Here is a 25,456-nt window from a genome sequence, read left to right as displayed (position 1 = left end):
CACTTTGGCAGCCCAGGGTTCGCCAGTTCAGATCCCGGGTGCAGATATGGCACCACGTGGCAAGCCACGCTGTGGCAGGCATCCCACATGTAAAGTGGAGGAAGATGGACACGGATGTTAGCTCAGAGCCAGTCTTCCTCAGCAGTAAGAGGAGGACTGGCAGCAGATGTTAGTTTAGGGCTAATCTTCCTTGAAAAAAGAAATTAAAAATAATTGTACTATTCGATATGTCAGACTTCTTCCATCTATTTTATTTTATACCTTGCCTTAAAAGCTCTTCCCCAATCTAAGTTAGTAAGAATATTTTCCTATTATTTTTTTCTATTGCTTCTAAGTAACTTTTTATTTCTTTATCACGTTAACTCATCTGGAATTTGTTTTCTCATTGCAGTATGAAGTAGAGTATAAGCAATTTAATATTTTTCAGGGCCGGCCCCATGGCTGAGTGGTTAAGTTTGTGAGCTCTGCCTCAGTGGCCCAGAGTTTTGCCGGTTTGGATCCTGGGCGTGGACTTGGCACCACTCATCAGGCCATGCTGAGGCAGCGTCCCACATAGCACAACCAGAAGGATCTACAACTAGAATATACAACTATGTACTGGGGGGCTTTAGGGAGAAGAAGAAGAAGGAAGAAAAAAGAAAATTGGCAACACGTTAGCTCAGGTACCAATCTTTAAAATAAAATATTTTCTTTCTATCCAAAAATTGAAGAACCATCCCACAATTCTTTTACCTGTGTGTCCTACAGTAATATATGGGTAATGCCCGTTTGGGGAAAATACTGTCTAACAAACACTCACTCAATGGACAAGTTGTTTATGAACCAAAATTATTCAATCAAGTCCTTATAGCTTATATCTCTAGCCACATAATAATTAGTAATTTTCAAGGATGTAATCATAGGGTTCTATCTAAGGCACCATACTAATCTGTCATGATATAGCAAAGATTACAGTAATTTTAAAATCATTTGAATAAGTTTTGAAATTAAATTTGCTTTATTATATTTCAAATCTTTGAAAATTGTGACCTATTTTAAAATAGTGATCAATATTAATTAAATTTCTCAATTATGTACTTTATTTATTCACTGAGCATGCTGGATAAAGCTAAGTTTAGAACCTGATAATACAACCAAATGGAGTAAAGCAGCCTTCCATCCAAGAAGCCAGAGTTTATGTGTCCCATTGTTTGGTTGTTTAAAGTCATGTCCCAGACGATCTACCTCATTGACATCGTCACTCTGTCTTTCATATGAGTATAAACTACCATATAGTGTAACTTTCGAAAGGGAACCAAAGATTTCATAAATTTTCCCTCACTACAAATAAATAAAGAGCTAATTTGAAGCATTGATTTCTGTGTTATGAGAATCTAAGATAAAAAGAGAAATTAGCTTACCATTCCTAAAAATAATTAATTAGGATATGGAGTATTAGTAAAATACTAATTTATTTGTAAATCTTAATTTTTTTCAATAATTAAAGCTTCTAATAACAGGTAATAAAATCATGGTTTTACGATGGCAAAATCAAAAAGATTTTTTTATTCTAGAATTTCTTCTAACATCAGAATCGCTAGTAATTGGGCAATGTAAATCCTGGATTGCCAAAAGATAGCAGTAAAAATAAATATTACAAGTAATCTGCCTTTTCCTAACCTAATTGACTCTCATAGTTTTTCCTTTTCTTTCTCTGTTCCTAACTTAGGAAAGTCCATGTCACTTCTTTCCCAGAATAACAGGTTAAATGACTAACTTTCTTTAAAACTAATTGCCAATCCTATCACCCTTCTCTCCATTAGAAATATTCCCTGAAAATCACCTCCCATGGTGCATTCTAAGTAGCTTTTTTTGACAGAACTTAAGAAATAAACCAGCTTGAACAAAGAGGAAAGTGAAGCATGCTATAAATTCATATCTAGTATTCTTTATAGCTGTAGAAAAATGTGCAGAATCCACATAATTTTAGGCAAAGAAAATATAACTACAGTTGAATTTAATGAGGGTCTTTTTGTAAGACTATCATATACTAATTTTTTGCAGCTGAATATTGTCCTGATTCCATTAAGGATAACTTCCCATTGTAAATTTATTATACTTTTGGAGGGTTCAGAAATATCACCTCAAAATATTGAGCCAATTGATGTAATTTCAGAAATAGCTGTCCATATAGTTCAGCATTGTCCAGCAGTTTTCCAGAAGGACAGATTTCCAGGTCTAGATGGGCTAGTTCTGCATTCATGTCAACTTCTTTTTTTTTTTTTTTTAACTCACTGCAAGTTTTCATCCCCCTTGCCACCAAACACATTAGGAGAAATATGGATTAGACCCATAACAAGGAGCGTGACCTTGGACGTTCAGGAATAGGGTCCTGATAGGTAGATGAGACTTAATCAGTTAAAGGTCACCTGTAGCAGGTGCTCGCCATTATTTCCCTGTGGCACTAGCCACATATTTTATAACTTGAACCTAAACTAGCACAATGAGTGGAAAGATGCTGTCCTGGAACTACAAAGGGGAGGCGGAGAGGAGGCAGATCTACACAGATGCGTGCTTTTCTATTCTGCTGCTCGTCAGACCCATCTGTTCTTGCTTGCTCTTGGAAATCTAAGCTGGCCAGTCACTGACACAAAGCTCGAGTGAGCTTTATATTTATCTCTGCACCTGAACACAGAGAAATCCTAAGCACATGCATTTGCCTCTTTTTTTCTTTTCAGGTTTTGAATAATTTGTTCTACCTCTGGTTATAGCTCTGGGCAAATTTAGAAAAATAAGTGTTCCCTTGCTTACAGTTTCTGGATTCTCTCTCCCATCTACCCAGATCAACACCCCTGAATCAGCCCTTTGTGTTTATTATAACTGAACTGAACAGAATACCTTTCTTAGGACTCCCTCTACTGCCTTACCCATCGGAACTAAGTTATCTGGCCCACTCCTAATTATTTAGATAAGGAAATAAACTAGTTTGAATGAAGGTATAAATGGCTGATTTACCAAGCAGGCAAATCAATAAATATTTGTTACTGTTATTAGCTGATGAGATTATCCTTTTACCTAGTCCAGATTTTTTATGTATACCCATGCTATTCTAATTTTAAAACAATGAATAGAAAATGATAGACTTCTAGATTAAAATGCTAAAAGATCTCTCACAGTGGAGTTTCCCATACCTGGTTAGTAATTAGAATTACTTGGAGAGTTTTACAAACATAAATAAGTCCCCTAAGGCTTATTGAATCATATCTGTGATTTGTAAAAGCCACACATATGATTCTGAGGCATACCCTGGATTGAGAACCTGTGTGCTAGACTCTTGTCACTAAAAGTGTAGTCCTGGACTTTGTTAGAATTTCAGAATCTCAGACTCCAGCCTAGACTTACTGAATCAGAATGACCCTTTTCACAAGATCTCTAATGATTTGTATGTGCATTAAAGTTTGAGAAACACTGAGGTAGAAGCAGCCCAAACAAGCAGTATTTTACAGCTATACTTGATAGGTAATTAGCTTTGACATGAGTAAATCTATTCCATTGAGCTAATCAGCTCATTCAAACAACTTATCCATTCCAGGAGAGGGAGGGCCATTTGGTGGGCAGTCTCAAATTCATTTTTGAACTTTTCCATGTTCACCCAAGTTTGAGCTCCAAAAAATTTCCTTCAATATGCAGTGTTGACTAAGTCACACAGGAACGCAGAAAATTAAAATATTCAACAAATTAGTATGTGTAGCACATTGTATTATTAAATATTTATTGAGCACTAACAAGTGCTAACGTTACAAAACATAGAGTTAGATTCTGCTGCTTCCCAGGACGGTACTAAAGACAATGCAAAACAATAACACCTGTGATAGCGCACTCGGCTCCAGCTCATAAGACCTACAAATTTAAAATAAAATGCATCATTTGGACCAGGACATCCTTAAGCAATTGATTTAGTCTCTCCGGGGGTTTGTGCTCATGCCATGAAGAGTCTTTCTCTCTACAATCAGCACCTTTGATTGTACACTGTATATTTCTGAAAATAACCAAATCGTCAAAGATTGTGGTTCCTAATTCTGGAATAATTTTCAATCTCTCTGGAACTTAGATATTTGTTGTTGTCTCATTTTAAGAAATCTGTGCAGAAAAACTCTCTTATGGTATAACAAAATTGTTTAATGCTCATAATGCCAGGAATTTTTATTTAATTCTAAATTTTGATAATAATACTAATTAAATAATAATACTAATGGGATACAGATAAATTGCAAGGCACTACTTTGTTTAAAAAAAAATCCTCTTCTGGAAGTGTGGTCAAGACCAAATGATACAAGATAAGGAAGTATTTGTAATAAGACTCATACTTCTGAAGATACTTTCATGGTTGGAAAATATCAACTGCAGCAATAACAACAATGAACGTTGTATTGAAATGAAACATTTCCTTTTCCAAACAAACATTCAAAGACTTCCCTTCTGGGCTGACTAGTCCATCTGCACCTTCTCTGTGGAATGCCATCTGTCTGCCAATCTTGATGTTTTCTAACAGTCTTTCGAAATATGAAGCATCAATTGATTTCATTTGCTGTGACTCTAAGTGGTAGTATTTCTTTTGGAACGTGGCTGGGGCCTGGAGACAGTATATTTCAAGAGAGGGTGGACAGGTGTGAGGCAACAGAGTGAGGCTTGCGCTGCTTGAAAAGAAGGATGAGGAAGGGGAATGCACCCCTAATTTCTACCATCTGCTGAAATGCATACATGATTAAATAAACCAGATTGCCATTCATTCATTCATCCCTTATTTAGGGGTAACCCATTTAGCAAAATGATAGTCACTGTCCTGGGTGCTGAAAACACTAACTCAAAACAAATCTGCTTCTTCGAGGAACTTAAGCTCTAATAGAGAACCATATCGAACTTGCACACTATTTCTTTTTTTAAAATTTTATGTTTTCCTTTTTCTCCCAAAGCCCCTCGGTACATCGTTGCATATTTTTAGCTGTGGGTCCTTCTAGTTGTGGTATATGGGACCCCGCCTCAGCATGGCCTGACGAGCGGTGCCATGTCCGCGCCCAGGATTCAAACCGACGAAATCCTGGGCCGCCAAAGGGGAGTATGCGAACCTAACCACTTGGTCATGGGGCCGGCCCCCACACTATTTTTTGAAACTAATTCTCTCTGTATTTTCTAATCTTCTAGAATCCATTCCTATATTCACTAACATGAACTCATTGTATTTATGCATGTATATTTAGGATGATGTCTTTCTGACAGAACTCAGTGCTTGAGAATTTACTAAGAAACTTGCTGTTTGCTTTTCAGAATAGAAGACCGGTAAGGGAGTCAAGAGAGGAGGATTAGAGAGCAGTAGGTTCCCATCCTACATCATGCCTACCACAAAAGAAAATTAAAAGAGTTAGCAACATCTTCTGGTCATATTTTCACCTTTAAATCTGCTGATACTTTCATCTTTAAATCTAAAGCTCCTATCAGAATACCGGGTTTCCTTAGTCACAGTGTTACCAATTTCCATAATGCTTTCAAATCGCCTTTGCTTACAAATTCTGTCATACTCTTCACAGCCCAGTTCCAACTATATTTTTTCCAAAAAGTTTTCCTTGGTTCTTGAAGTCTGCATTGTTTTCCACTTCTGTTGTTTCTCTACTTGTGGCCATACTACATAAGAGGTTAGGTCTTATTTGTGTGTGGTCTTATGAATAGTTACTCCACATGGTTTTTGTATCCAACTGCATTTAAGCTCTTAGGAAAAGTGAGTGCCATTACCTCTATGGTGTTCCTGTCTGTGCAGGTGAATGCTTCCTGCACATACAACAAAGACTGTATAATTACTATTGATTGACGAATGGATTGATTGATTAGTTGCTAAGTAGCTCCTCTCCAGGTCATGCTTCCTTTAAATATTCATCACAGAAAGAAATAAATAATATCTCCTGCTCTTGCCATTCCCTCTCCACCTTCACACCCTGCTGGCATTTATTGATGCATATCTCTAGATGCTTGATTTTTATGCTTCCAGGAGACCCTTCTCCTGAGGTTTCGGTAATTTGAAGTACTGTCTCTGAGAATAACCATTACTTTATCTTTCTGAGGAGAGAATAATTTGTCTTATCTGCTCAAATATTACCTCATATTTTTATTACAAAAGAGTTGTTCCTTCTTATTTCTTAATATCTATAAATAAAAATAAAAATTTTGATACTTACTTCAGCACTTGACTCAAATGATCAAAACCCAGAAATGGCTCCCCATCCACTCTTCTTCTCCTTTTGGCTCACATCTCACCTTTGCAAAGAGGCCTCCTCTGACCCAACCCCCCTATATTAGTGTTCTATTGCTGTGTAACAAATGACCACAAATGTAGCAGCTTAAAACATCACACATTTATTATCTCAAAGTTCTTATGGGTTAGAGGCCAGGCACCACTTACCTGGATCCTCTTCTCAAGACTCACAAGGCTGCAGTCAAGGTGCTGGCTGGAGCTGAGGTTCTCATCTGGGGCTCAGTGTCCTCTTCCAAGCTCATGGTTATTGGCAGAATTTATCTCTTTGGAGGGCCAACTCACCCATTTTCTTAGTGGCTTTCCATCACTGGCTGCCATCAACTCCTGGAGACTGGCCTGGATTCCTTGCCACATGGCCTCCTCCTCTCACACCATGATAATTGGATTCATCTCCTAGGCCAGAAGAAGAACATCTCTCTGATGCTTCACTATCTTTTAAAAGTGTCACATGATTAGGCCAGGCCCACCCAGGATAATCGTTTTCAAACCAACTGATTAGGGACCTTAACTACATCTGTAAAATCTCTTTTGCCATATAATGGGATTAATATATTGTTATATATACAGGTCTTCCTCACATTCAAGTAGAGGGGATTATACAAGCACAAGGATCTTTGGGGGGTCATTTTAGAATTATGTTTACCACACTCTCTTATCGTTTTCCTTCTTCCTCCATAATATTCCTCACATGATATATCATGCATATATTTATTATGTTTTTTGCTATCATCTCTCTCTCTCCCTAATGGAATATAAGCCTCTCAACAATAAGAATCTTAATGTCTTTTTTTTCTCTCATGTACCCCAAGGCCTAGGATAGAACTTGTCTATTTTAGGTGCTCAGTAAATAAGTAGTAGATAAATAAATAAAGGATCATGAAAGTACTTAACTATCAATGCAAAATATATTTAGAGAAGATATTTTGTGGAGACAAAAATGGAAGGCTCTTTGTTTCCCAAGAAACAATTGTTTGGTCATTGTGTTAACACACTTTAGAGAAACAATTAAATAAATAATATACAGGCCACAAAATTCTACAGGCATACACAAACGAAATTCTAACTGTGGTTTGTCTGGGGGTGAGGTAATTTGTTTTTAAGCTTTTATCCTTCCAGTTTTCATTTTTTATATAATTTTCTACAAGTCTGCCTTACTGTTAGAATTGTGAAAATAAAACATCCTGTAATAAATCTTTAAGGACTTGCTTTGAAATAAAAATTTCTTCACAAATGTCCCTTTGGTTATTTTGTCAGTGGTTGTGTAACAGAGTAAAACTTGCTCTTCACTGTCATTTTATTATGTGAAATTGAAGTTGATTAGCATGGCTCTTCAAAGGGAACTTATCTTTGGTGGTAGGTTGTATACAACAGAAATGGGAAGAGTTCCCTCAAATGGTAAAATGTGAAGAGCCAAAAACATTTCACGTCTTGTAGAAGCTGCCACGTGATTTTCCGTATGTACCTGCTATGAGATATATTACACTGTTACCTAGCATGACACGACATTAAGGCAAACTTCTCAACTAAAACTGCAAAGTGCCTTTACCATCTCTACCTAGAGAAATCTTGGGAACATAAAGTGATCAAAACAAAGAAATCATCCAGCCAATAAAAACAGTGGAAGTTACCAGACTTGGATATTGACTCTCACACTGACTATTCTGAATTAAAGCCATTTTTTTAACTTTAAATAACTGCTTTAATATTTACTAGATGTGAACTCTTGTAAGATATTAAACTGTGCTTTTGTTTTTTTTTTTACCATCTGTAAAGCAAGCATAGGAATAGTTTATCTCCTGTGTACTGAGGATAGAATTAATGTGATAATTTACATGAAGTGCTAGGACCGTGCAAGGTACAGTGTAAGTGCTCATATCTTATTTTACTGTTATAAGTATAGTGATAAATATTATCAGTATTATACTTCAGTGAAGTTGCAAAATTTTCAAAAAACACTGACATTTTTATACGGGAAATTTTTGAAAATTAAGGCAACATTGGGCTTTCTTATTCTTACAAAAAATATCCTCAATGAGCTTGCATAAAGTATATTTTGAAATCATTTAATTCATATTTTCAGAAGGAATTAAACATTAGTTTTGTTTTGCAGTAACTATCTATGGGACGACACAGGGTCAGTTTTCTTACAAAGGACCAAGTCTTTCTGTTCAGGTTTGAGGAAGATGTGGTTAGAAGAGTTGACCAATTCTGCTCTCCTCCAAACCCACAAAAGAAGGATGATTCCTGAGTTCATAGCAAACTTTGCAAATAGTTTGGGTGTAATTCTTCACAGGTACACACTTCATTTTCTCATGATATCAGTAAATCATAGCCTTAATGTGTTCACACAAGTTTCTGTGATTAAAACATGCTTTAAGAGAAGAGAACTCTTAAGAAAAAGTTTATTCCCTTTGGCTTTTACTTATGATTCAGAAAACTCGAAGCAATGTTGTTTTCTCTGCCTCTTTCTCTCTGATAGTGTACTATCCAGGGTATAGGAATATCTTTCAACTTTCAACTTTAATTGGTAACTCAAGAAAGACTGTGACAATAGATTTGCTTAAATAGGTATTAGTCAATTATCAGTATATATTGGTAAATGTAAACTATCAATATATAGATAGATGATGATAGATGTGGATATATACACTTACTGTGACTAAGATAATTGAACACATACATCCTGAAATTTCAAATATATTTTTAGGTGGAAAAGCTCCAAATTACTATGTTTCTAAGATGAGTCAAGGTATAGCCAGACAAAGGAAAACTTTAAGAGGTATAATAATGCTATTATTATTATTTTGATAATGCTGCTATACAATTTTGGTGACCCTTTTGGAAACTGAAAGAATTGTCACAAATGTCACCTAAATTTTTGCTGCAATATTTAGCGAATTTTTGGAGACTCATATCACTGTTACCATACTTAAAAAACAGAGAATATAAAAAAATTTCATAAACTCACAAAGTAAGCCAAGGATACTCCCTATTTGTCTTATTTCTAAAATCTTCCAGGAGATTATATTGGTGTAACATTTACTTTCAAAAGCTGAGCGTCACCTGAGTCACAGAAGAGACTACTATATAAGGCCTATGTAGAAAGAACTGGGCTACTGTGTTAGTGATCTATTCCAGCCATTCTCAATGGCTTTCAAACGTTTGACATATGTCTCAAAAAATTTATAGAATTCCATACAAAATGACAATGAGCTTGAAAGTATTTTCTTTAAAAGTTTAACATACATAGAAGACAGAGACAGTGTTATAGACTGCATATTTGTGCCCCTCTAAATTCGCATGTTGAAGCTCTAACCCTCAATGTGAAGGTATTTGTAGGTGAGGCCTTTGGGAGATGATTAGGTCTTGAGAGTGGAGCCCTCATGAATGGGACTAGCGACCTTATAAGAAGAGACCAGAGAGCTAGCTTTCTGTCTCTCCATGATGTGAGGACACAGCAAGAAGGGAGCCATCTGCAAGCCTGGAAGAGGGCCCTCACCAGACAACAACTTGGCTGGCACCTTGATCTTGGACTTGCCAGCCTCCAGAACTGTGAAAAATAAATGTTTACTGTTTAAGTCACCTGGTCTATGACATTGTGTTATAGCAACCCAAAGTGACTAATACAGATAGGCTTAATGTATGCCAAACTAAATTTCAAAAAAGAGAGGTCTAAGAATATAGGTAGAGAAAATAGTCAAAGAGATAATGGCTATGAAACCAGAAACATAAAGAAAAAACCCCTTTGTAGTATTAATAAAACAGAACCCACACCCAGGCCCATCGTGATAAAACCACAGAACTACAAACACAAGGGGCAACCAGAAAGAAAAGACCAATGCACACAGAGAATAACAAGAGACCAGAAGCTGACTTGTCCACAGCAGCAATGCAAACCAGCAGACACTGGAACACTAGCATCTGCAGCTAAGAGTAAATAACCATCAACCTAGAACTGGATGTACCATAAAATTAACATTCGTGACTGAATATGAAATAAAGACGGCTTAGATAAAATATCCTATAGACATAAATCAAGAAAAAAGAAAATGATACCAGAAGGGAATTCTGAGATGTGAGAAGAAATAACGAGCAAGAAAATGATAACTGTGTTCTCAAATCTAAAAATAAATGAATGAATGAAAAAAATTTATTGTACAAAAATAATGACTAATTTGAGTCATTAAAATGACAGCATCGCAATTTCTAGGTAACATAGCAAAATAATAGAAATAGAATGTGTGACTTCCAAACTACTTAAAGAGATTAAATAAAATGAGAAAAAATAGAGAAAAGAACATCATCCAAAAGAAAAATAGATAAAGTAAGATAATTAGTAGCAGAATTGAATCTAAATACATGAATGATCAAAATAATTGTACTAGATTGTTCAGTTTTACACTGGTTACAGAAATAAAAGATAGCTATACACTGTTGACAAGAAATATCTCTAAAATTTAAAGCCACAGAGATTGGATTGGAAAAAATTATACCAGAGAAATTTTACCCAGAAGACTGAAATTATGTCAGACACATAGACTTGAGGGCAAAAAGGCATGACTGAATTAGAAAAGATCACCACACATTGACAAAGGATTCAACTTACCAAGAAGATATAAAAATTCGAAAGTTGTACTACCTAATAGCTTTCCAAAAACTAAATAAGAAAACTAACATAGAAGTAGGAGGCAAACCTTCAATCAAAATCAGACATTAAAATACCTCTCTCAGTCATTGAGAGATCAAATATACTAAAATAAAGCAGAATTAATAAACTTGCTGTTACAGCTATATAGGCTACTACAAGCAATAAATTACAACTTCATATTTTTAACCTCATATGAAGCATTTTTAGAAGTGTCCAACTATGAGGTATTAATGCAAGTCTAACAAATTTGAAATGATTGATATATATATAAAATATGTGTTATATATAAATATAATCTATTTTCTAACCAGAAGCAATTAATTTATAAATCATTATCCATAGATAATTAAATAACACAGCCACATTATTGTAATAATGAGTATTTATCAGTAACAATAATGAGTATTTATCAGATATAAAATCAATATATCAGGTGAATTGCAATTCTATATATCATTTTCAAAAAGTTAGAAGATAAAAATTTTAAAAAGACAATTTACAATAGCAAAAAGTAAGATATATAGGAATGAACCTAACATATAATGTATGAGGCCTTTCTGGAGAAAATTATAAAAGGTAATTGAAAGACATTAAAGAAGACCTAAATAACTAAAAAGAATTAACATTTGCATGGATAGAAAGACTGAATATGATTTTAAAAAGTTCATTTTTTTAATATATAGAAACAATGCAATTTTATTTCTTATACCACTAGTGTATTTTGTGGAACTTGATAGGCTGGTCCTAAAATTTATATGGACAAGCAAAGAGTCAAGAATATTTCTAAAGCAGAACTAAAAGCCTTACTCGATCAGAAAATAAGACTTACAACAAAGCTTTCATAATTAAGACACTGCGATATTGGTGCAATGTTGGACAAATAAAACAACAGAAGAGAATAAAGAGCCTGGCAACAGACCTATACTTATTTGGAAACACAAAAATGTTGCCATTGCCAATCATTGGGGAAAAGGTGGATTATTCAAAAAGAGAAATCGTGCTAAGGCAAATTTATTGTCCATATGAGAAAAAAATAATATTAGATCACAACTTTACATTATATAAAAGCATGTTACAGAGAGCTTCAGAACCAAAGTGATTAAGCTATTTTAAGGCAATTCCTTAAACTTTATAAGGAAATATAGGAGAAAATATTCACACCTTCTAGGCAACAGAGTATTTTTAAAACGAAACTCAAGAAAAGATCTAAGGAAAGATTAGCAAATCCAATTAACTGGAATGAAAACCTGCTCATCAAAAGGCACCATTAATAAGTTAAAAGGCAAACTACAAGCTGAGAGAATGCATTTGTATTCATATAAGCAACAAACAATTAGTATTTTGAATATACAAAAACTCCTTTGAATCAATAAGACAAAAGTCCAACAATCCAATTGAAACATACCCAAAGTATCTGAACAGATGATTTAGAGAAAATGAAATATAAATTTCCAATAAATATGATGATTATCTGCTTTTTAGTAATCAAGAGAAGTAAATTAAAAGCAAAATACAGTATTATTTCAGAACCACCAAATTCATAAAAATATGTCTGACAATTCCAAGTATTGTCAAGGATGTCAAGAATTGGGCACTGATACACTGATGACAGAAGTGTAAACGACCACTCTTGAAAACAGTTTGGTAGTATCTAGTAAATGTGGACATGCCCTACATCCCAGCAACCTCATCTTAAAGGAGTGCTTCTTAGCATTTGTCAAGTCCATGGAAGGAGATAATACTTGTACAGCATACTAGGGTAATGAGCGAAGCTGCCTACAGTCCCAAGGATGAGGGGACCAATAAACCTGCACACCTGTAACCCAATTACAGCAGAGACTAGTTGGGAATACTGCCCTAGAGGTCACCTTGCAATATGCATCTGAGGACTTGTATGAGAATGGTCATGGCAACATTTGTTGTAGTAGAAATTTAAAAATTAAACTAATCCACATGGCTGTTGATAGTAGAATGGATAAACAATTTATAGTATATTTGTATAACAGAACAAATATGACACAAGTGTTAACAAAGATGAATCTCAAGAATATAAATTTGAGTAAAGAATTAAGTCACCAAAAATGTGTGTTGTATGATTATGAAACTCAAAAACAAGCAAAACTAAACCATAATTTTAGGACTATGTACATTTCTATTGTCATGGGTTGAATTGTGTCCCCCCAAAGTTCCTACGTTGGAGTTGTAACTCCCAGTACTTCAGAATGTGACCTAATTTGGAAGTAGAGTCACTGCAGATGTAATTAATTAAGATGAGGTCATACTAGAGTATGGTGGGCCCCTGATCCAATATGGCTGGTGTCCTTACGAAAAGAGGAAATTTGGACACCGACACACCCACAGGGTGAAAGTCGTGTGAACATGAAAGCAGAGTTCAGGATGATGCATCTACAAGGCAAGGAATCTGAAAGATTCCAGCAAACTACAGAAGCTAGTGGAGAACCATGGAGCATATGCTTTCTCACAGTCTTCAGAAGGGATCAACTCTGCTGGCAACTTGATCTCAGATTTCTAGCTCCAGAACTGCGAGACAATACATTTCTGCTGTTTAAGCCAACTAGTTTGTAGTACTTTGTTACAGTATTTTATATATATATATAAAATATAATTTTATAATTATATAACAAAATTATTATGTATAATTTTGTATTATACGTATTTATATAATACATGTTTATACTATATATAATATATATTGAATATATTCAATATATTCAATATTTATATAATATAAATATTTACATATAATATATAATATTACATACAATATATAACTAAATATATCATTACATATAAACATATAATTAAATATATATAATTTTAATGTTTGATTTAAAATCTCTGATATACTAGATAATAGCGTCTTTTTCAATGTACCTCGGAACTTTATTATGAATAGCAAATTACTCATAATTGATTTTGAAACATTAGTGATATTATGGAAAACTTTTACTCTACACCAGAAGATTTGATTGAAAAGTTAATATAGATTGATTCCATAATGTATAATATAAAATCCATATTAAAGTTTACCCAGTTGTAAAAGGATGTTCTTTGAGCCTACTTTTTTCAGAAAGGAAACCCCCCCATAGTCTTCGAGTACTTCTTTGCTTTTGGCACAAAAGGTGTTCCAGGCTCCCCTTCTACCTTCGGCACACCATTTCTGGAATCAGTTCTCTCTCCATGAAGCCCTGGTTTTCTTTTCCTGGGAAAAGTACTTAGAAACCAAGATAGGACCACTAAATTTCCCCTTTACTGCTGGAATATCATTACTTTGGGGTCCTTTCTGTGGCCAAAGCTAGAAAAATATCTTTTTAAAAACCTGATTGAATTCCCTTTCCAGCCCTAGTGAAGTAGCTGGTACTGGGCTTAACTCTTCACCTTAAAGAACTGTAAAACTGAACAAAATATACAATGTAACTCCTTTGAGGCTATGAACAACAAGCAGCATCCATTTGTGATTCCATGAGACAAGGGAAAAGCCTGAAGTGAGCTTTCTGCCTAAGGGCAATTTCCAAATTCGGAAAGCAGAATTTTTCTGGCCAGAGGAAGCAAATCCTGGAGCCTACCAATAAAGAATGAATAAATCTTCATCTGAGTAAAAATGAATGATCTTCTGAATCACGCAGTAGATATTTCCCACAGGCATCATACTGAACATAGGAAGCCAAATGTAAAAGAATACATATGCGTGATTCCATTCATAAGAAGGTCCAGAACTGGCAACACTAATCTAAGGTTATAGAAATCAGTGGTTGCCTATGTCGGGGGGAGCGGATTGAGTAGGAAGGGGCACAAGGAAATAAATAAGATCTGTGCATTTCTCAATATGTAAATTAAACATGATAACGAAAAGAATTAAAGCAGAAACAAATCCTGAGTTCATGCTGAAAGCTCCAATTCAAATCCAACAGTCTAGAGTTGGTTTCCAAATTTCCTTTGCCCTCATTTCATATCTTTCACAATGAAAATCTTAGTTCCCTAAATCATAAATACATATATTCATTTTATCTATTTTCCAAACACAGAAAATGGCTTCAGAATTACTGGTTTCACTAACAACAATACACTTACTAAATTACGGTCACCATTTTATTGAGGTTCTTTGCATCCTGAGGAGATGCCCTTAAAGGATTTTGGTCAGAGTGCAGGGTTCACTATTTACTTGAATGAATAGTTGGGTTGTTTTGCTTTGTTTTAACTTTGAAGTTAGCAATTTGTATAAAGTTGACTGCATTTGTTAGCATTCAGTTTATCTTTTCTCATTTAATTTTGTTTTTTAATATATAACACATTTACATATTTCAAAAGTCCAACAATAAAAAAGTGCACTCAGAGACTCTCACGCCTATCCCTCTGCTCTCTATACCACATCCCCATTGACTCTCTCTACTCTACTCTTTTCATCCCTTTCTGGTTGACCTTTTCTGTGTTCCTTTTTCAAATAAAATTTACTAGAACACATTTATGAGCAATAACTTATTTCTTACCCAGATGATATCATACTGTGTATACTGTTTTACAACTTCCTACTATTTACTTTACAGTTTATTCTGGAATTTATACTGTACTGGCTTATTGAGATCGTCCACATTTTCTTTTCTTTTCTCCAGCTGATTGTAATCTGTTGGGTGGATGTGCCATAGTTTAATCAACCAGTCTCCTCTAGACAGACATTTAGGTTGTTTCAATTTTTTCCTAAGAAAAATAATGCTATAATGATTATCCTTATGAACACATTGTTGTGTATGTCTTGATTATTTTATCAGGATAAATTCCCTAAAAAGAGACACAAGATCAAAAGGTAAATGCATACATAATTTGGTAGATATTTTAAAATTTCTTCCACAGCAGTTGTGACATTCTGTACTCCTATTGGCACCCTATGGGAATGTCTGTTTCCCCAACCAAGTGCCTTGTCCAACTGTTTAATTCTTTTCCAGACTGATAGGGGAGAATTGGTGTCTAAGTACAGTTTTTAAAAAGGCTTGGCATAGTATATCTTTCTCTCTCTCTTTACGTTTAATCTATCTGTCTTCATATTTAAAGTGAATTTCTTACAGATAACACTCAGTTGGGTCTTGCGTTTTTATCGACTCTGGTAGTCTCTTTTAATTGGCATATTTAAATTATTCATATTTAAAGCGGTTGTTGATATAATTGGATTAATATTGACCATGTTTGTAACAGCTTTCTATGCATTATCCTTATTCTTTCTTTTTTCTTACTACCAGTTTTTAGGAGCCAAACACAATTATTCATGATGTCCAACCCATCTGACTCGCCAGGGTTTCTCTGACACTGTTCTAACAGTCCTCCTCCTCACTCCCCCCTGACACTCCAGGCGCTGACTCAAGGAATTTCTTAGCTTCTTTCTTCTTTTCAGAGGAGAAATAGCAGGTAACTTTCGGGAATTAGGCTGTAACTACTTTATAACTGACATGTCCTGCCTATCATATCAGCTGCAAGGTAGTCTGGTGAGTTTCACTTCTTAATAGATTTCATTGGCATAGATCTGGGATAGACATCCAGTTTTTTGAAAATGTGCTCAACCAGGAAAGCTCCAGTCAATGCAGCTGAGGCAAAGTTACAATTCTGTGGTTTCATGTTAGTTACCTTATAATTACTGGGTAGTTAGTACCACTTAATATATGTTACCAAAAATAAAAATATTTACTCCAGACTAGATGTAGTATTTGTTGTGTAATTGGATTTCCTAATACTGATATTTGTCACCCCTGCAGAAAACATATTGGTTTTGGAAGAAAAGAAACTGTATTTGAAAATAAGGTCAGATGGAAAATTCATTTTTAAAGTTCATGTTTTTAGTTTCTCTGATAAAAGATGGCCATATCACCTGCTTTCAGCCCCGTATATCCCACTACCCCTCCCCACAGCTCGGCTAAGTAAATAGGAATTTCACTTCATGCCTAGGGCATGTAGACACGTCAGAAATTGGCATAACTTGTCTCTCCTGGACTGCAGGTCTGGCTCAGTTCTCGGAGCTCGTTCTCCTCCCTGATCCAGGTTCCCTCCCAAAGGGAGCCACCAGGTCTCCTGGGTGGCACTTGGTTTCTCTCTTCTCTCCAGCTGACCAAACTTTTTTCTGTACCGGTTAATTCTTGCAACTAACAGAATAAAGGCAGGTTTCTAAAATGGACAAACCAAAAGAAACCTGGTTGGTTTCTTTAAAATACCTTCTCTGGTTTTAACTGAACATTTTATATGACACAATTTTCTCTCCACCATTAGCATATCAACTATATTTCTTTTAAAAATATTTCAAAGGTTTCCTTAGAGTTAGAAATATATATTTACAACTAATCTAATTCACTTACCATTTCACAGGTAGTTTGGGTAACTTAGAGTGTTCCTAGTTTCCCCCTTCCGTCCCTTATAACATTGCTGTCATTCATTTCACTTCTCTATAATCTGTAATAAACCAATATATCAATGCTATTATTATTTCGAACAAATTGTTACCTGTTAGATCAATTAAGATTAAGAATCATAAAATGTTTTATTTTACCTTCATTTATTTCTTGTCTAACGCTCTTTTTTTTAATGTACATCCAAGTTTCTGATCTATATCATTTTACTGCTTTCTTGAACTTTCTTGAACTTCTTTCAACATTCCTTGTAAGGCAGGTCTACCAGCAACAAATTCCCTCAATTTTAGTTTGTCTGAGAAAGTCTTTACTTTTCCTATTCTTTTGAAGGATGATTTCACTGTGTACAAAATTCTAGGTCGCTGGGTTTTTTTCTATTAACACTTCAAATATTTCACTCCCCTCTCTTCTTGCTTGCACGGTTTCTGAAGAGAAGTCCAATGTACTTCTTATCCTTGCTGCTAGCAAGATTTTTTTCCCTCTGGCTTCTTTCAAGATAATTCCCTTTGTCTTTGATTGATGTTCTGCAGCTTGAATGTGATAAGCCTAGATGTAGATTTTTTTTGTATTTAGCCTACTCATTATTCTCTGAGCTCCCTAGATCTTTAGGTTTGTGTCTGTCATTAATTTTGGAAATTTTTCAGACATTATTCAAATATTTCCTTTGTTCCTGTTTTTCTTTCTTCTCTTTCTGGTATTCCCATTACACGTGTGGTATATCTCACACAACTTTTATTAGATATTCTGCTTTTTATTTTTCTTTTCTCTTTGCTTTTCAATTTGGGTAGTTTCTATTGACATTTCTTCAAGTTCACTGATTCTTTCCTCAGCCATGTCCAGTCTACTGATCAAAAGCGTTCTTCATTTCTGTTACAGTTTTTTTTTATTTCTAGCATTTCTTTTTGATTGTTTCTTAGAGTTTCCATCTCTCTACCTACTTTACCTTTCTGTTCTTGCATGTTTACTTTTTCTATTAGAGCCCTTAGCATATTAATCATAGTAATTTTAGATTCTTGGTCTGAGAATTCTAAAATCTCTGTCATTTTTGAATCTATTCTGATCTTTGCTTTGTCAGGAGAACTGTGTTTTTTGTCTTTTAGTATGTCTTGTAACTTTTTTTTTTTTGAGGAAGATGAGCCCTTAGCTAACATCTGCCACCAATCCTCCTCTTTTTTTTTGTTGAGGAAGACTGGCCCTGAGCTAATAACCATCCCCATCTTCCTCTACTTTATATGTGGTATGCCTGCCAAAGCATGATTTGCCAGGAGGTGTGTAGGTCCACACAGGGATCCGAACCAGTGAACCCCAGGCCACTGAAGTGCCACAGGAGAACATAACTGCTGCACCACCAGGCTGGCCCCTCTTGTAACTTTTTGTTGTAAGACAAATGTGATGTATCAGGTAAAAGAAACTAAGGAAATAGGCCTGCAGGGTAAGGTTATCTGGCTAGGGCTTAGGCTCTGTTTACTGTTTGCTATAGCTCTAGGTATCATAGGCTAAAATTCCCTGTAATGTTCTTGCTTTTACCTCCCCTGTTGTCTTTGGGTTTTCCCAGAGACTCCTTCTTAAGTAAAGTCTGAGCCTTGCATTTTTTTTTTTAGCTGTAATTTCCTGTTATTTTATAGGGACTGTATTGACATGGTGGTGAGGTGTGAGAGTAAGGGAAACATTCTATAATCCCCTGATTAGGTCTCAGTCTTTTAGTGGGCCCGTGCCCCTTGGCTGTGACCTTTGTAAGTGTTTCTTAGCTTTCCCACCCCACTTAGGTAAGACAGGAAAACTGGAAAATGCTGGAGTTAGATATTTCCCTCCCCCACATTGAAGGCTAAAGGGTGCTGGAGTTGGATATTTCCCTTCCTCCACATTGGTTAGGCTTTGGTAAAACCCATGTTGGCCAAACCCTGATAAAATTGTTTACTCTGAGGCTGGCCTGGTGGCTGAGTGGTTAAGTTCCTGCTCTCCACTTCAGTGGCCCAGAGTTTCACTGGTTTGGATCCTGGGCACAGACATGGCACCTCTCATCAGGCCATGCTGAGGCAGCGTACCACATAGCACAGCCAGAGGCACTCACAAGTAGAATATACCACTATGTACTGGGGGGTTTTGGGGAGAAGAAGAAAAAAAAATAGAAGGAGATTGGCAACAGATGTTAGCTCAGGGGCCAATCTTTAAAAAAAAAAAATTGCTTCCCTTGAAGGCAGGCCTTTGTTAATAAGAACATAATGCTCTGGGTACATTTCAAAATAGTCACCCTCCCACCCCCAGTGCTGCAAGTATGAGAGAATTTTTCTCAGATCTCCAGTCTGAAAACCTAGTCGTGCTCCTGGAGGCAAAATTCATAGGCCTGTCCTAAGGCTGGGCCCAAGAATTTGTTTTAATCTCTCAAGCTGGTACACTTCAGTCTCCAGCAACTAGTCAATTACCTTTTCAGTGTTCCCACCAAGCTCCAGCTGTGGCTTCTCCTCACAGTAAGCTCTGATTCTCTGTATGCGCTTGTCCCCAGTTTTCTGGCAGCAGTTTTCCCTGGTACCTAAATTATCTGATAAGAAAACTGTGAGAACTCCAAGAAGAGTTGTTGATTTTCAGTTTGCTCAGCTTTTTCTTGTTATGAGGACAGAATGACAACTTCCAAACTCTTTACATGTCAGACTAGAAAAATCTAAGTAAAGTTTTAACTTTCTTTTTAATAATTATGAGTAAAGGTAAGCATATTTTTATATGTTTGAAGGCTATTTGTATATCTCTTTTTCTATGAAATATCCAGTTATGTCTTCTGCCCACATTTTAATAAGAGTTTTGTTATATTTTCCTCAATATTTAGGAGTTCCTTATATAGTAGGAGTTGCGAAACTGATACATGTTGCTAGTATTTTTTTATCCAATTGACTTTTGACATTACTCATGGGGTTTTTTTGCTTATGTAAAAGTTTCTTTAAAATATGTAATTTAACTTCTAACTTACTGCTATTTTACTTTATCTGGATTTAAGGAAATATTTAGAAAGACTTTCTCGTCAGCCAGACTATAGAAGGATTTTTCCCATATTGTATCGTAGTGCTTGTACATTTTTACTTCTGATTCATTTAGAGTTTATTCTGATGTACAGTGTAAGGAAAGAATCTAGATTCTTATTATCCCAAATGGCTATCCTCTTGTGTCAACACCATCAAACGAAAAGTCTATCTTTTTCCTAGTTATTTGAGGTACAAACTTTATCATATACTAAATTTCCACATGTACTAAGGTTTAATTATGGGTTTTATGCTCTATTCCATTGGTTCAGATGCCTATAACACACTGTGTTATTTGCATTCACTTTATAGAAGGCTTTAATCTCTGGTGGAGTTATTTGCTTCCCACTCCATCATTACTCTTTTTTCAAGATTTTCCTAGCTCTTCTTGATATTTACATCCCCATATGAACTTTAGAATTAACTTTTCCGGTTCACTAAAAAGCTTGGCGTTTTACTGATATCCTATATTTATGTATTAACCTGGAGGAATTGACATCTTTATGGTATTGAGTGGAACTGCTCAAGAAAAGATGTATCTTTATATTAGTGGAAATCCATTTCTGTGCTTTTGGGGGATGTTTTCACATTTTTCTCACATAGATTTTGCACGTTTATTCTTAAGCATTTCATCTTTTTTGTTGCTATTATTGTTTTTCCTGTTATATCTTCTAAACAGTTATTGTTTGCATATAAGAAGACTATAGAGTTTGAATATTAATTTTAACATCCTGCTAACTTACTGATTTCTTTATTTATCATAAATTCCCCCATAATTTCCAGATATATGATCATACCATCTGCTAATATAGTTTTTCTTCTTTTCCAGTTCCTATATTGTTAACAGTTTTATCTTGTCTGATTTCATTGTTTGATACGACTAATACAGTGGTTCTCACCTGAGTGTGATTTTGTATCCCAAGGAATATTTGGCAATATCTGGAGACATTTTTGGTTATCACAACTGTAAGGGGGTGTTGATGCTACTGGCATCTCATGGGTAAAGGACAGGAATGCTATTAAACATCCTAAAATGCATGGAAAGGCCACATAGCAAGGAAAAATCCAGCCCAAAATATTAATAATATGAAGTTGAGAAACCCCGCTCTAATACAGTGTTAAACAGTAGTGAAAATATTGAACATCCTTATCTTGTTCCTCACTGCATGGGAATACCTCTTGTGCTTTCCATTAAGTAGAAATTCTGACTTCATTGTTGTTATTATTATTTTTCTAAGTCTGTTTTTCTTTTTCTCTTCTCTGGAACAAGATAAGTAGTGTTGGGATTATCTGAAAATTGAAAGTTTAGCAGAACTGCCCAGTGAAACCCCCTGGGCCCTTGTAAACTGAATGCTATTATATTCTAGAAATGCTATTTCTGGGAAATGAAATTGTAGGGGAACAACTGGAACAACATATAATTTTCAACCTTTAAAAAATAATTTTAGTTAACAAAACATGACCTGGAGTTCTTCCAGGCCCAGTAATGAAAGGATATATGTATGTGTGTGTTCATGCATCTATACACACACGCAAATATATGTATGGAATTTAACTCTCCTTGCAGAACTATTATGATCAAATGTATGCATAGGTAGATCAATACGTTTTCTGTGATTCCTGTGTGCTAGGAGAGTTTCTTGTTTAAGGTAATGCCTAACTAACCTGTTCATTTATGCCTAAAATGTAATCCAGAAAACACAAGTGTCCATAGGATCTCACACATCAGAGGACTACCCCTTTACACTCACTGAACACAGCCAGAGTCATTATCCAGCTTGACTATAGGAAGCCTAATCTTTCTGTCAACTGTTTCCGAGAATCCTCAGGATGTCTATCTACACCAAACTGTTGTTCTTTACAAATCAACTTTACAAATGTACACATATTTTTAAAGATAAAAATGTTTAAACTCCATGAGTCTGTTCCAGATGTAATTAATATAAACTCAACCACGGTAAGTCATTGCTACCAAAACATTTAAAAACCTAGAATTAAGTTCACACGAATTCAGTAAATTACTATGAATATAGATAGAATAAAGACAATGGGGTATCCAAAATGTCTGCTAGGATTTCAAAGAAAGATTGAATTGTGCTCCCAATAGTTTATGTTTTAAAATATTTTTTATTTTAATTACTTTAATTGTTAGACATGGCAAATTGTATGTGAGAATTCCACACATAACTACTGAGCATCCACTTTTTAAATCAGGCCGAATAGCTAAGGGTTCTGCTAAGCTTTTTAAAGCATGGCATGTATTTTGCAATCAATATTTTCAATGATCTTTCAGTAGTCGTGTGCTGCAAAAGTTAGAAAAATTGATGCGTGGCAATAATATGAATGCATAATAGATGCTATCTTGTTTTATTTTTGAACTTCTTTCTTTGGCAGTTATTTGCCATATCTTGATAATGATGCAATAGAGTGAGCCCAGAAAAATCTCCATCTACATTTCATGTATTATTCATATTAATTTAAAAAGCAACTAGCTTTCAAAGGGTTAGCTCCAGAGAACAAAATTTTATGGTCACTTTTAAATTATATTAACATAGCCAGGAGCTAAGGACTTTACTTGTATTAAACACAACCTAAAGCAAATTCAAATCTGTTTGATAAATGCCTCGTTTTCTCAGTAAAAGCCTTTTCTAAATCTCTTATGATATTTTAGAATGCAGACAGTGTTATCGTGACTGCCTGACTTCAAAATAGATAAAGGGTACGAATGTCCTTTTATAATTTTCCTCTGAACACTCAAAGAAGGGATCAAATCCTAACCCAATAATAGTTTTAAGTGACCATAATATATAACAAATCACTAAGTTGAACTATTAAACTTACTTTAGGAGAGACTATTTTGAAAAATGTACTGTATAAAATCATGTTTTAAGGAAATTTCCTCTTCTAAAATGGCATGTAAACATTGAATTGGTAATATTTCATTTGATTGAGTCCTATTTTCCTAAAACAAATAGCAGATAAGCCAGCTAGAGATTTAAATATGCTGTGCACTTTATAGTCACTGATGAACGCTTGCTCATTGATTAATGGTGACATTTTGGGGTGTGATATTTGGTTTATGGGTTTAAAAATTGGCACTAATATATCATTGAGGACTGTTGGTTGCAGATATAGAAAACTTTGCCAAAGAACAAGGCTTAAACCAAAACACAAGGCTAGCTTCAAGGGGCTTGATTGGTTTCAAACAATATTTTTGCTACTGTTTCTCCTTCTGTGCTCTGCTGCATATGTGTGTGCTAGCTCCATTCTGAAAAAGGCTTTTCCTTCACGCTGCCAAGATGTCAGAAATGACATCCTTTCACTTTTGCTGCATTTTATTAATCAGATGTGAGTCAGCAGGTCCAACCTCACACAACAGGAAGGTGTTATACATGAAGAGCAGAAGACAGAAGACTTGGGGAGCCCTTTAAGAGGCTAGGCAGCCTCTATATAACAATAACCCAGAAACAGCAGGACAGGCAGCGAGTCCTCTGAGTTGATAGTTGTGTCCAAGGGTGAGTGATGTGGTTGTACAATAAAGTCTTCTCCTTCGCATTTGTGTTAAAAAGAAAAAAAAAAAAGGAAGGAATTTTTTTAAAAATAAAGGAAAATGCCTTTAAATTATTTAGTCGCGTATCATTCTGGCAACTCCAGTAGTCACTTCTGGGTGGATACTGGTGATTTTTCCTTCCATGTATTTGTACTTTTCAAATGCTACATAATAAGTAGGTCTTATGTTTAGTTCTATCTTCAGAAGAAACCACTATCTTTAGTAGTTCTGCTGTTAATATTACAGACAGCTCCATCTTTTGATTGTTGCTCATGGATCGAGAGCACCATACCAGCACTGAGTGAGGGCTTATTTCCCCATAACCTCCTCAACATTGAGAATTATCAATATTTTAACAAAATACTTTTTACAAAATGTTAAGGGATTTAAATACCATTCAACATTGGTGTTCAGCAGTATCAGCCGAAATATCTTTCCGGGGGTGGCATTGGGGGAACAGAGCTCAGTAGGACAACATCAGAAGTGTCCTGGCTTAGCACAAATGAGAGAACAGGTTTTGCCTCTACATCTAAGAGGAACTTTTAGTGTTCTTTGCTGGTTTTGATTTTTTCCCCAACAGTGCTTAAAAACATTTCCTGTAACTGCAGCCATCAACAGCACTCCATAGAAATAACAGACACAGAGGCCTCAGTTTAGACAAAGAGCATCATTGACCATCAGAGGCTGCATTTTGGGAAGATACACCTGGACAAAAATTTGACAATAAGAAACTAGTAGATCAGTGTAAATGGCTGGTACCAGCACATCGTGAGAACGAAGAGAACAAATCCTGCCCAAACGACATCTATTTTCTTAGTTATGCTGGTTAAGGAATAATTTTTTATCAAGGAATAATTAATAGTCATCAATTAATAGTTAATTATGATATAATTAGGCTTCTTTATATGTGCATGCAAGCTGTATGCTATACTTCTCCATATATTATACTTCTTTTACATTCAATGCTCACAACAAACTCGTTCATCTCTGTATAAGAAAACTCAGGGTGTTTAAAGTTGCATAAGATCACACAGGTAGTAAATTGAAATTTGGGGTGATAAATTTCCCTCTTTCTTACTCTCTCTCATCATTGTAGGCAGTAAATAAGAATATTAAGAATCTGAGCTCTGGACTCACAATGTAGGGGTCTACATTTTTGTTGCAATATTTCCATATTTGTTCCAATATTATCTTTATGAATCTGGAAAACTTACTTAACTCACTATGTTTAGTTTTTCATCTACAAAATGCAGATAATAATAGTACCTATTGTATTGATGACACTAAAGACAAAACAAGATAGTACTTGTAAGACATATGAAACACTATCTGGTATATATTAAATGAATAATAAAATACAAGCTCATTTAGGATATTATACTAGGGGCATTTATGTTTTTCATTTAAAAATTATGAAAGCACTTCAAGGCAGGTGAGACTATTGTTAGCATTTTGGAGATAACAAAAGAGAGAGTTAGATAAATCATGCAAATAGTGTAAGATTATCCCACTGGCAAGTGGTTAGCCAGGATTTGAACCCAGGCCATCTGAGTCAGG

The 25,456-nt window shown here is 35.2% G+C and overlaps 1 long non-coding RNA gene across 2 annotated transcripts in view; it reads right to left on the bottom strand.

The window, feature by feature from the left end:
• Positions 1-25,456, bottom strand: part of LOC139045188 (uncharacterized) — a 208,723-nt gene that overhangs the window by 92,926 nt on the left and 90,341 nt on the right. For both annotated transcript variants that reach the window (XR_011503081.1, XR_011503080.1), the window contains exon 2: positions 6,431-6,676. This is a non-coding gene — a long non-coding RNA (uncharacterized lncRNA). The remainder of the gene's footprint in view (positions 1-6,430; positions 6,677-25,456) is intronic.

Source organism: Equus asinus, chromosome 4, assembly GCF_041296235.1.
Source record: "Equus asinus isolate D_3611 breed Donkey chromosome 4, EquAss-T2T_v2, whole genome shotgun sequence".
In the NCBI taxonomy this organism is placed as follows: Eukaryota; Metazoa; Chordata; class Mammalia; order Perissodactyla; family Equidae; genus Equus; species Equus asinus.
This window is presented reverse-complemented; position numbering and strand designations above follow the sequence as displayed.